Source organism: Ambystoma mexicanum, chromosome 4q (genome assembly GCF_040938575.1).
Source record: "Ambystoma mexicanum isolate Mex_15411 chromosome 4q, UKY_AmexF1_1, whole genome shotgun sequence".
Lineage (NCBI taxonomy): Eukaryota > Metazoa > Chordata > Amphibia > Caudata > Ambystomatidae > Ambystoma > Ambystoma mexicanum.
In genome coordinates, this window is record NC_090928.1 from 648365369 (window position 1) to 648378490 (window position 13122).

General features: G+C 51.2%; 1 protein-coding gene across 2 annotated transcripts in view; it reads right to left on the reverse strand.

The window, feature by feature from the left end:
* The window catches only part of B3GNT2 (UDP-GlcNAc:betaGal beta-1,3-N-acetylglucosaminyltransferase 2), a 244381-nt gene that overhangs the window by 100211 nt on the left and 131048 nt on the right, over positions 1–13122 (reverse strand). The window lies entirely within an intron of this gene.

The following is a 13122-nucleotide window of genomic DNA, read 5'->3' on the forward strand; positions in this document are numbered from 1 at the left end:
AAAGCGTACGCAAACATCCCTGACCAGTTCATCCACAGGGCATTCCCTTGGGAGTCCGGCTGGGGGAACCTGGATGCAAATCCTAGGCATTGTTTGTTTTCGCTTGTGGCGAATAGGTCTATAGTGGGGAAACCCCACTGAGAGAAGAGATCTTCTACTACGTCTCTGTGAAGGACCCATTCGTGTTCTTCTGGGAGGGAGTTTCTGCTTAGAGCATCCGCTAGGGAATTGAGCTCCCCTGGAACATGTTGCGATGACAGGAAGATGTTCCGTCTGAGTGCCCATATCCATATTTTCTGGGCAAGCTTGGACAGATTTGGCGAACGAGTCCCCCCTTGCTTGTTCAGATAGAACATGGCTGTCGTGCTGTCCGTCCTGATCTGCACCGACAAGTTCAGTAGATGGGGCTCGAACGCCCTTAGCGCTCGGAATACTGCCAGAAGCTCTAGCAGATTGATGTGGTTCTTGGCTACTGAGTGAGACCAGAGACCCTGAGCTGTGTGGTGGAGATGGTGAGCTCCCCACCCAGTCAGGCATGCATCTGTAGTCACCACGGCTTGTACTTCGGGATCGTAAAAGGGTTTCCCCTTTGCGAGATTCTCTCTTGTCCACCAGTGTAGGCTCTGTACGAGTGTTGGCGAAACGACCACTAGATCGTCCCAATGACCACTTGCCTGAGACCACTGTTTCGCCAACCATTCCTGCATGGGACGCATGCGCAGACGCGCGTGGGGGACCAGGTAAATGCATGACGCCATCATGCCCAGTAACCGCATAGCTTTGCGTACTGTTATCTGTTGACCTGACTGATAATGCGGAATTTGCAGAAGTATATTCCGAATTCTCTCTTCCGAAGGGAAGGTCAATCCTTTCTGAGTATCTAGGATAGCTCCTAGAAACTGTTTTGAGGTGCTTGGCACCAGACTTGACTTTTTCTCGTTGATGGAGAAGCCTAATTCGTGGAGGAGGTCGATAGTCCTCTGAATGTTTGACCTGCAAATTCCTGGGGTTTCCCCCGTTATGCGCCAGTCGTCCAGATAAGGGTACACCGGGATTGCTTCCCTGCGTAGGTGTGCAGCCGCCACCGCCAGTACCTTGGTGAATACCCTTGGTGCTGAAGCTATCCCGAAGGGCAGTACCTTGAATTGGTAGTGGCGACTGTCCACCTTGAAGCGCAAGTACTTTTTGTGCGCTGGGAGCATGGAAATATGAAAATAAGCATCTTTCATATCCAAGGTTGCCATGTAATCCCCCTTTTTTAGGAGGGGGATTACCTCTTGTAGCGTGGTCATACGGAATTTTTGGGGCTTGACATATTTGTTGGCAGGCCGTAAGTCCAATACTGGGCGCATTGTCAAATCTTTCTTTGGCACAAGGAAGTAAGTTGAATAGATACCCTTGTTTACCTGGTGTCCTGGGACGAGTTCTATCGCGTCCTTTTCTAGCAGAATGGCGATCTCCTCGAGAAGGATCCTTTGATGCTCTAGGGAGTGCACTCTTTGTCGTGGAGGATGATTCCGGGGACGCTGCAGTAGTTCTATACAATATCCTGCGGATACTGTTGACAGCACCCATCTGTCTGAGGTGATCCCTTCCCAAGCCTGGGTGAAGGTGGAAATGCGTCCCCCTACTGGGGTTGCGTGGCAAGGGACCCTGAACTGAGCGTCACTGTTTTGGTGGAGGCGTGCCCCCGCCCTTGTTGGGGCTGCCTCTGCCTCTTCCACGACCTCTCTTGTTACCCCTGCCGTAACTCTGGGTAGACTGCTGGTTGTTATTCCATTGTGTACCTTGTCCCTGGGCATAGTTGCCTCTTTGTGAATTTTGGCCGCGTGGGCGACGAAAATTATTGTTCCCCCTCTGGTTAGGGGGTTTGTTGGTAAGCTGGCCAAGGGATTTGAGAGTCTCATATTCATCTTTGGCATTTTTAAGTGCGTCTTCGACCGCTTTCCCAAACAATAGGTCGGGTTCCACTGGCTTGTCTATTAAAGAAGCCTGGGTTTCTGTCTTGAATCCCGACTGCCGTAACCACGCATGTCTCTTGATAACAGTACCTTCTGCTATCAATCTCCCTGCGTTGTCAGCGGCGTCGAAAGTTGCTTTTAAAATGCAACCAGACACGGCTCTCCCCTCTGCCGAGATCCGAGCCAGCTGGCCCTTTAACGGTTCTGGAGCAGAGGCAATGAGCGCCGCGACTTCTTCCCATTGATGGCAATTGTAACTAGCCAACAGGGTGGTGGAATTCGCAATCCTTGCTTGGTAGGCGGACGTTGAGGCTACCTTTCTGCCAAACCCGTAAAGTTTTTTGCTCTCCTTGTCGGGAGGAGCTTCTGATGAAGATAAGGGCGTGCCAGCCCTCTTTCTAGTGTTGGTCACCACTAGGGAATCTGGTTTAAGATGTCCCTTTATATACAGAGGGTCAGACTGGGCTGCCCGGAAAATCTTTTCAATTCTGGGGTTGACAGCTCTGGTGAGGTTAGGATTCACCAGGGAAGGATCTATTCTTCGTTGGATGGATTTGAGGATAGGGATGGTCTGAGCGACCGGTCTTCTCTCTCCTACAAACTCCTCCGCGAAGTCCCTTTCCTCCTGTACACCGTGGGTGTCGATGTGGAAGTGTTCCGCTGCTCGAGCGAGAACCTCGTTAAGGAGGGGCTGGTTATCAACTGGAGAGTCAGTAACTGGGGCTTCGCTTTGTACTGGGGAATCTACTCTGTAAATTTCCTGCTCATCTTCTCCCTCCTCCAGGTCCTCATCCTCTGCATAGTAATCTGTCCCGGTTTGTTCTTCCATAAATGCAAACTCCTGGTCCTCTTCAGGGAAAACTTGTCCCTGATAACTGGGGAGTGGAGTAGAATATGGAGTGGAGTAAGGCTGAACCTTGAAGGGTTCAGGTCTTTCGACCCGGGGCTCTTTACTTAGCGGGATAGGATCGGAGGAGCCTGAGGGTGTGGCCCCTTGAGGGTTATATGAAAGAAAGTGTTCTGGGTTCTTATCATAAAAATCAGCCAAGGAAGACATCCTAGACATAACCCTGTCTATGTCTTCACTGGACCATTCCCTGGAACAGGGTATTACTTTAGCAGGTGATTTATTTTCAAGGGTAGACTTGTGTTTGCTTGTCTGCTTAGGCTTTACAGGGGTGGAAGGCTGTGCTTTCCGCTGTTTCCCCCCTTCTCCGTGCGTGGAAAAATGTTTTCCCTGTCCCTTGGGGGCCCCAGAGACTTTCGACGCCTGGCGTCGAGGGTCTGGAGAGGTATCTGTGTGCTTCGGGCGTGGGGCCTCACTGATGTTAACCGCGGTCTCGGTATCTTGGAGCGCGGCCTGGGGGTGGAAGTCGTCTTCGTCTCCCGACGATCGAACTTCCGTTAGTGTGTGTAGCGAGGCACTCTTGGCAAGAGTGGATGATTGCCTTGCGTCGTGAGGCGATCTCGATCGAGAGCGCCCAGAGGACACCGAGTCGGACCGTTCTTTTTGTGCCTCTTTCCGGGAAGTCGACGTCGTCGAGGTCCGGTTGGTCTTAGTGTGTTTAGTGTGTGTTAGGTGTGTAGCGCTTGCGTCGCCGGGGGTCTTCCCCATAGCCGCCTTGCCGGACGACCTTCCGAGGTCGGGGACCTGCGCTCGTCGGCTGTCTTTCGACGCCGTAATGCCCTCGCCGTCCGAAAGTACGGCGTCGCTGCCATCGCTGAAGGCGCCCTCCGCTGCCATGGCCTCCTGCCTGGCGTGGTGGGCCCAACGCTTTGTCGAACGGTCCTTAAGTGTCTTAGGTTTAAACCTACTACACGCTCTGCAGTTCGCTTCGGGGTGATCCCTCGGCAAGCAGAGATTGCACGTGGCGTGCCTGTCGACCCAAGGGTATTTGCGATTGCACTTGGGGCAGAATTGAAAAGGGGTACCCTCCATACGCACCTTAAGGCAGCGGGCTGCTAAGTGTAGGAATATATATAAATGTAACTATATATCAAGAGTGAAGAGTATGTACCACCCCCCACTCTCCCTACTTGTAAGGGCCGAGGCCAGCGGCCTACTAGGCCCGGGCCGAGGCCAGCGGCCTACCGAGGCCCAGATCCGTCGTGCAGCAGTCGACGGTCGATGACTTCTCCAGCCGTCGTCGAGGTTGAGGGTCGACGTTGGGGTGGGGAAGGGAATGAATAAGAATTAAAATTATAATAACAGCAAAAGTATGGCTAAGGCCAGGGAACTCCGCAAGATGCTTCCGACCAGTATGGCGGAAAAAAACAATCTGAGGATCCTACACGCGTGAGGGATCTTGGGTACAGTGGACGTCACACTAGGGATAGTATTACTGGCACGCCTGTGTCGACGCCCATTTTCGACTTTCGAAAAACAAACTGTAATACTCCGCAGCTTCCACTAGATGTCGGCCTATGCACAGCATGTGATCTAAGCAGATTCCACAAGCCTCAGAAATATATATATATATATATATATATATATATATAGAAAAGATACATTAAAAAACTGATTAACTGATTCCCCATTAAAACTATTTAAAAAAAAAACTTTTGTACCATCTGAAAAATAAAGTTTGCCTTTCAGTACTCCAGTCCGTAACATACGAGTCTTCCTTTTGTGACATTTTCGCAAATATTTCTTTAACAAATGCCAGCAGTGCAAAAATGTCAATACTTGATTAATACAATAGTTCTTTAGGAGACGATATGATTGTCGAGTGTTGAGAGGCCCCAGGTGTTTCCTTTCTTAATTCTTTAAGCGCTACACATTCTGTTAGGTGTACTAGAGTTTCAAACATTCCAGGGCAGAGTCAGCATGTGTAATTAAGAGTCCTTGCTGGTTTGTGTCTCTCCAGAACCTCCCTTGTTGGGTAAAAATGTAACCGAAATCTCATGAAATCTTGTCTCAGGAATGGGGATGGAAATTTGCTCAAGTATCTAGGTATTCTCCCCACCTTTAGTTTATAAAAATTGATGACTGGTATTAAGGAGAAGAACAAGTTACTTTCTTACCTGGTAACATTCTTTCAATGGGATGGTCCGACGATGTATTCCATATCTATGACGACAGGTAATGTCCAGAGCTGTGCTGCTTCGGAAAATCTTTGGCGTCTGCGTCGATGACGTCGATGCGCCGTCCCCGAGGACCTCCTCCGACGGCCGACGTCACCCGATGTGATAAGTAGGACGCATGACGCCCATAGCCTCAGTTATAGTTTTTTCCCAGAACGTGTGCCACCAGTTTTCTGCCAGTCAAACACACAAGGCCTTGCGGAACGCAAGCTGCAATCGCAAAAGAAATTCTGCAGCGGGGAAGGCAGGGAGGGAGCGATATGGAATACGTCGTCGGACCATCCCATCGAAAGAACGTTACCAGGTAAGAAAGTAACTTGTTTTTTGAGGGTATTGGGTCCTCCGACGTATTCCATATCTATGAGAGACTCCCAAAGCAGTACCAATCAAGGAGGTGGGAAAGAATTTAGAATACAAATTTAGCATGCTCCAATCAAATTGCGGAACAGAGAACTGCCTTGCCAAAGGCCAGATCTTGCCCCCTGATGGAATCGAGGGAATAGTGACGTACACAATTATGTACTGAAGCCCAGGTGGCTGCATCACAGATGTGACAAATAGGAACGCCCCTCTGCAGGGCAGTAGACGCAGCCACTCCTCTGGTAGAATGGGCCCGCAAGCCAGCCGGAGGGTCCTTACCCGCCAAGCGGTAACACTAGGAGATAGCTAAAATAATCCAACGAGACAAATGTTTCGTCACAGCTTGTCCCAAACGCTTTCCAGCGTAACCAATGAAAAGTTGATCGTCCACTCTGACCCGGGACATGCGTGAGATATAAAAGCTCAACGCTCTGCTAGGGTCAAGCCTATGGAGCCTCTCCTCTTCCTTACCAGGATGTGTAGGAGGATAGAAAGCCGGAAGAGCAACCTTCTGGCTCAAATGAAATTCCGAAACCACCTTCGGAAGAAAAGAAGGACTAACTCTAAGGACAACCCTTTCCTTGTGAAATACAGTGAAGGGTGGCTTAACTGAAAGTGCCTGTAACTCAAGTAACCGCAACTAAAAAACAGTTTTCGGAGTTAACAGCCTCAAAGGGCAAGCATGTAAAGGCTCAAACGGAACACCCATAAGAAACTTAAGAACAAGGTTCAAATCGCAACCTGGCACCAAAAAAGGTGACGGAGGGAACACATTAGTGAGCCCTTTCAAAAACTGCGAAATTAAAGGAATCTTAAAATAGGAACATTCTTCAGACGAGCGCTTAAATATGGACAGCGCCGCCAGGTAACCTTTAATGGTCCCCACTTGCAAGCCCCTGTGGGCCAAAGAAAGCAAAAAAGACAAAACCATGGGAATGTCGCATTCAAACGGATCCACATTCTGAACTCTGCACCAGTCACAGAACTTTCTCCAACGGCAACGGTACAGAGACTTAGTTGCCGGCCGCCTGGCCGAGAGCAACACCTCCATCACGTCTTCAGGGAGGTCCCAATCCTTATACCTCAACCTTTCAGAAGCCAAGTGTGAAGATTGAGGGATCTGACCTCTGGATGGAGAACCTGACCCCCCCCCCCCCCTCCCGTGAGAGCAGATCGTCTCGGTAGGGAAGACGACGTGGAGGGCAGATGGACAAGTCTAGAAGGTCTGGGTACCACATCCTCCGGGCCCACGCCGGAGCAATGAGGATCATCCGGGAACCAAACCTCCGTAACCTCTGCAACACTTGCGGGATGACGGGGACTGGAGGAAATGCGTACAGCAGTGGGAATGACCACTCCACCACGAACGAGTCTCCCAAGGCTCCTTTTGGATGAAATTCCCATGAGCAAAACCTTTCGCACTTCCGATTGACACTGGAGGCGAAGAGATCCACTTGAGGGGTCCCCCAAAGGACGAAGATCTCCAGGAGAATCTCCCGAGCCAGCTCCCACTCATGAGAGATCGTGCTCGGCCTGCTCAGAGCGTCCGCCGTCTCGTTGTCGTCTCCGGCCAGATGAACTGCCGAGATCGAAACTTCCTGCTGGATGGCCCAGAACTCGAGCTGCATCGCCTCCCTGCACAGCGGAAGTGACCCTGCCCCCCCCTTTTTGTTGAGGTAGTGCATGGCCACCGTGTTGTCCGTCAGAATCAGGACACTCTTCCTGCGCACAGTCGGCAGAAAAGCCTTCAGGGCTAGCCTGACGGCCCTCAGCTCCAACAGATTGATATGGAGTCTGGACTCCGACTGAGACCAACGACTGCTGACTGTCAGCTCGTTGGCATGAGCTCCCCATCCCGTGAGGGATGCGTCCGTCACGATCGTCACCTCCGGCCAGGGCAGCCAAAATAGGGCACCCTTCATCAGATTGCCCTCGATGGCCCACCACAGAAGGTCCCGGGCTACCGAGGGCGGCACCTTAACAGGGTCGGACAGCCTGCCGGAGGACTGAGACCACTGGAGCTTGAGCGCCCACTGCAAAGATCTCATCCGCAGACGAGCCTCTGGCACCAGAAGAATGCAGGACGCCATGAGGCCGAGCAGTCTCAAGAACACGGACGCTGGGAGAGTCTGGGCAAACTGGAACTTGTGCACCATCTGCTGAATGTGAAGAGCCCTCACCTGAGGAAAAGACTGCCCCGGGGACGTGTCGAGCACTGCTCCGATGTACTGGAGCCGCTGCGTTGGTGTCAAATGGGACTTCTTTAAATTGAGGGAGAAGCCCAGCCTGTGAAGGGAGTGGCAGTTGACGGACAGATGATCCAGGACTTGCTCGGGAGAGCTCCCCCTGATCAACCAATCGTCCAGGTAGGGGTAGACGTGAATCCCCCCCCTTTCCAGAGATGCGCTGCCACCACCACCATGAGCTTGGTGAAAACCCTCGGGGCGGAGGTCAATCCGAACGGCAGGACCCGAAACTGAAAGTGCGAGTCGCCAACCGCGAACCTCAGGTACTTCTTGTGCTTGGGATGGATCGGCACATGGAAGTAAGCATCCTTGAGGACGAGAGACACCAACCAGTCCTGAAGTTGAAGGGCCTGGAGGACTCGAGAGAGTGACCATCTTGAACTTGTCCTTCCTGAGGAGTTTGTTCAAACCGTGCAAGTCCATGATGGGTCTCAATCCCCCGTCTTTCTTTGAAATCAAAAAATAAGGGGAATACCCTCCCTTGTTCCTCTCCGCTACAGGCACCAGTTCTAGGGCGCCTTTCTCCAGCAGGGCTTGAATTTCCTGCGCAAGGAGCGGGTCCGGACTCTTCAAAGAGAGGTTCCCTGGTGGATTGTCACAAGGCCTCTGCCGAAAAGGAAGACAGTAGCCGCGGGTTAGGATCTCCAGAACCCACACATCTGAAGTAATGGTTTGCCACTTTACAAGATGCTGCGCCAGCCTTCCCCAACCGGCGAACCATGGGACCTGGCCTCATGACTGAGTGGTAGCGGCTGCGGGCAAAGAGACAACTGCCCGAGCGGCCTTGGCACCTCGAGTACCTTTGTTTCCACCTCTGGCACCCTTACTATGGCCTCTTTGACTGCTAGCTCATCTCGCTTTACTGAAGGACGAGTAATAGCGAAAGGAACCTCCCCTCCATTGCTGACCCCTAGGACGAAAAGGCGGAGGTTGTCGAACTGCAGCGCCCAACGACTTCGCTGCAGCTTTGGAGGTCTGCAACCTCTCGAGGCTCTCGTCAGCCTTGCTGCCAAAAAGGTGTTCACTGTCAAAGAGCATGTTGAGGAGCCGGGACTGCACATCCAGAGCGAACCCAGACTTCCTCAACCACGCAAACCTGCGCATTACGGTGCTCGCCGCCATGGACCGGCTGACACAATCTGCCAAGTCCAAACCCGACTGAACGGCCTCACACATGGCATCCTTGCCATCCTGAACCATAGCAAGGAAACCATCCCGTTCGTCCCCTTCGGGAATATTATCAGCCTCTAATGCAACACAGTTCCACAGAGTGTGCGTAAAACGAGACAAGGCACATATTGTGTTGGCCGCCTGAAGCGCCACACCCCCAGAAGAAAACACTTTCTTCGCCCAGCCGTCAAAACGTTTGTCGTCCCTATCCGGAGGGATGGTAGGATACGACGCCTGCTTTGCCGGGGCCGTAGCCGCCTGCACCACCAAACTCTCCGGGGTGGGGGGCCTAGACAAGTAGCAGGGGTCGCTACTGGCTGGACGGTATTTTCGCGACAAAGACTTGCCCACTGCCGGGACACTCTCCGGAGCAGTCCAAGCCGCCGCCGCCACCCTTCTCTGCAAAGCCATATGAAAAGGCAAAACCGGGTCCGTGGGTGGACCGAGATCAAGGATGTCTGTGAGATCATCCTGAACAAACTCCCCTGGGGGAGCCGACCAACCCAAGTACTCGGTAACCCGAGAAATAAGGCGCCGATATGAAGAATCGGCATGAGTGCCAGGCTCCAGCCAACAAAACTCCACCTCCGGAGAGGTGTCCAATCCACTGACATCATGCAGTGACTGCCTCAGGTCATCAAACTGACTATGGCCCGAGAAAAGTTCATCCGGAACCGTAACCGGAACCAGACCGCCATCAGAGCCTTCATCACCCTCTGAAATTTACTCCAGGCGGGGAGAGGAAGACCTCTGCGGACCAAAGCAGTGCCGGACCTTAGCCATAGCCTTTTAGGGGCAAACCCCGTGCCACGGGGCCCCTCCGACACCACCGCCCCGAAAGCGGTCGAGGGCGCCGAGCAAGTCAGCGTCGACAGAAAAGGCGTCGAACGAATTGGGGTCGACATCAGCTGCAACACCTCCAGCATCGGCGGCGTCGACACAGTCCTCGAAGCCAGAGCTCCGAGCGTGTCTCGACAGTCTGGGTGCCAACAGCGTCGACGACCGCCTCGAAGACGGAACCTCGAGAGTACTCGTCGACTACCTCGGCGCCACAGGCGTCGACGTCTTCTTCGAAGACGGCACAGGATCACGCGGTCTCGAGCGAGTCGAGGACCGGGACCTGGAACGGGCATGGCGAGAACGGCTACCCTTGTCCGAGCAGGACCTCTCCCGCGAGCCGTGCCGACCACCTGAGCCTGAAGGCGTACGAGCGGTGTCTCTCGACCGGTGCCGACCGACCCCACTCGGAGGTGCAGACGGACCAGTGCCCTGCGATTCCAGAATCGCTAGCATCTGCTTCCCGAAGGAAGCCCATTCCTCCGGTGTCGCTTGCATGGAGGGATAAGCGACCCGCCGACGGGCGGAGTCCTCGGAAGAGGAAGGCGACCTATGCCGGCGCTTCCTGGAATGCCTAGAAGAGGCGGAGGAGTGGCGAGACCGACTCCTGGAAGGAGACCCACCGGACTTCCGACGACGACGCGGAGAGTCACCCCTCGAGTCATCGGTCGAAAGCCCCGCAGACCTCGACTTCCGGTGCTTAGACACCCGAACTACCGACAGTTTCTTCTTGCGTTCTCGCAAGGCCTTCGCAGTGAGCGACTGGCAGTCGACACAGTCGTCCGTATCGTGGGCCTCCCCGAGGCACCAGAGGCAGGCGTCGTGCGAGTCTGTGACCGACATCTTGGACCCACAGTCCCCGCAGTTCTTGAAGCCCGGACGCGGGGTCGAAGATGAAAGACATCGCCACAAACAAACCGAACAGGTTCAACGAACCGAGAAAGAAAACAGCAACTCCAACGAGTCGAGGCGTACCGAGATTCACAAAGCGAACACGTTCGCGGAAAAAATGGTACTGAGGCTATGGGCGTCGTGTGTCCTACTTATCACATCTGGTGATGTCGGCCGTCGGAGAAGGCTCATCGACGCAGGAGCCAAAGATTTTCCGAAGCAGCACAGCTGTGGACATTACCCGTCATGGATATGGAATATGTCGGAGGACCCAATCCCCTCGAACTTCCCACATTCGCAATTCATTATTCTCGCCTGAGTAACCACATTTTTTGATTTTATGGCCGTTTCACCATGGGAGTCAACCATACAGATGTTTAATGTTAGGGCTAGGTACTGCAGTGAAGTAACCTCTGGGATTTTTCTCTCCTTGCAAGTGCCAGCTTCGCTTAGAACTTCGTGAACCCCCCCCACCCCTATGTCACCTATGGTTAGGATTTTTGATTTCTGTGGATTGTTAATGCATTTGAGTCCACATATTCCAACAGCGCATTTAATTGCTGCTGTAGCCCTACCTCAGTTTGGTCGAGTAGTAGGAGATCATCAGCGTAGAGGAGTCTTCCCACTGTTGTTCCAGCAATGCTAGGTAGGAAGCATCTTACATCCTCAAAAGCCTCCTCTACGTCAGATATGTACAAATTGAATATAGCTGGCGCCAATCTACATCCTTGTTTTATTCCTTTTGTGGTCTGGATATCATTTGACAATGTACCAACCCTGTCCAGTCGTATTCTTATTGATGTTTCAGAATGTAATAGCTCCAGGGCTTCTCTAAAGTCTGTCAGGCAACCCCAGGTCTTCAATTTCTTCCAGAGTATCTATGGAGTCAAATGCATGGGCTTAGTCTATTGATGCAATGTAGATCTTAATATGCTTAGTGGCTTTTGCCCTGCTTTTAAACAGATTTATCAAGAACAAATTCAAAGCTGTTCCCGTTCCTTTTTTGAAGCCTGCCATCGGTCTTGATTATTTGACAGCAACCATTGATTGAGATGTTTCAAGAGTATTGGCGAGAACAATTTTACCCACATCTAAAAGAGTGATAGGTCTATAGTTGGTTGGATCAGACCCATCACCCTTGGCACCACTATTGATTTCAACCAAGATTTTTTTTTTTTTTAAATGTTTTTGTCATTTTGATCTCCTCGAATAAATTCAACAAACTCTGGCCAATGTTCGGGGTTTTTTTTTTTTCTTTTTTTTTTTTAATATGAAGTTTGTTAACACAATTTCTTCCTTGTCGAATTTGAACGACCAGACTGAGTTGGAAGGTACCACTGTACTTGGACCAGCAATCACCCCACTAGAAAACAGGCCTGCGAAGTGTTTCTCCCACGTGGTAGATTCAATTGAGCTGTCAAGGATGGCGTCTTGAGGAACTGTAGCGGCGTTAAGTAACTTCCAAATCTCTACTGTGTTTTTAGTGGCTATTAGGCTTAGCATTCTCTCCCTGTCCATATGCAAAAGATGGTGCTGATAAGTTTGACAATTTTGAAATTATTTTTTCTTCAAGTCTTATAACTTCCCCCAGTTTCCTTGATTTCTTGTATTTCCGAAGTAGTCTAAAGCTTTTTATCAATCCACTACTTCCTGGCAGAATGCATGTTTTCTTGTGGACTTTTTGGTCCTGCGCCTTTTTCAACATGGAAGGCTTTCAATGCTAAAGGGTATTGAAGCAACGATATTGCACTCCCGCAGTGGTCTTTACTTTTGCAAGTTAACAACTGAGTCATCCCCTTAACTGCTGTAGATGAGATTCTTAACCAGTTGAGTCCTGGTGTGACCTCAATGCTAGGTATGTTGTGTATTGGCGAAGCTGGCCTTGTTACGCCCTTACTTTGCATCGCTATTATCTGTAGCAAGTTGTGATCACCGTTTACACAAGTGATCACGTTCAGGTGTCCCATCTGTCCCATTAAGGTCTCCGAGGCAAATGCATAATTGAGGATTTTAGTCTGAGTCCCTCTTCTCCAAGTGGAGTTAGGTGGAATATCGTCCTTCATACTGCCGTTCATAAAACTGATGTTTCTCTTTTTTAAATCTTCTCTCCAGCGAAGGCCTCTTAATCTTTGGATTGGCATTTTTTGGTGCGTCAATTATCAACTCTTGTCTGGAGTTAAAACACTCTATATTGAAGTCACCACACACCAAAATGACCATTGGTGTATGTGACTCTTATCTCATCAATATAGTTCATAACAGAAGTTGACAGCCAGAGGGGATGCAGGGTTCCAGTATAGATTGCATATTATGAGCTACCATCTATACAGAGTGTAGTCTTTTTCCAATACCACAAACTGAATGAGGGGGTGAGGTATTCTGCACAGTGCTTTATCCATCCATTAGATCTTTTAATGGCCGTAATCAACCCCGCCATTGGTCTACCCATTTCCCCTTTCATGGCCGGGTCCAGGAAGATTTCATACCCCTCCAGCGTTGGTTCCTCAAGTCTCCTGGAGGCACAACACATCGTATTTCTCAAATACCAAATCACCTTGTCCAAATAAGTGCAC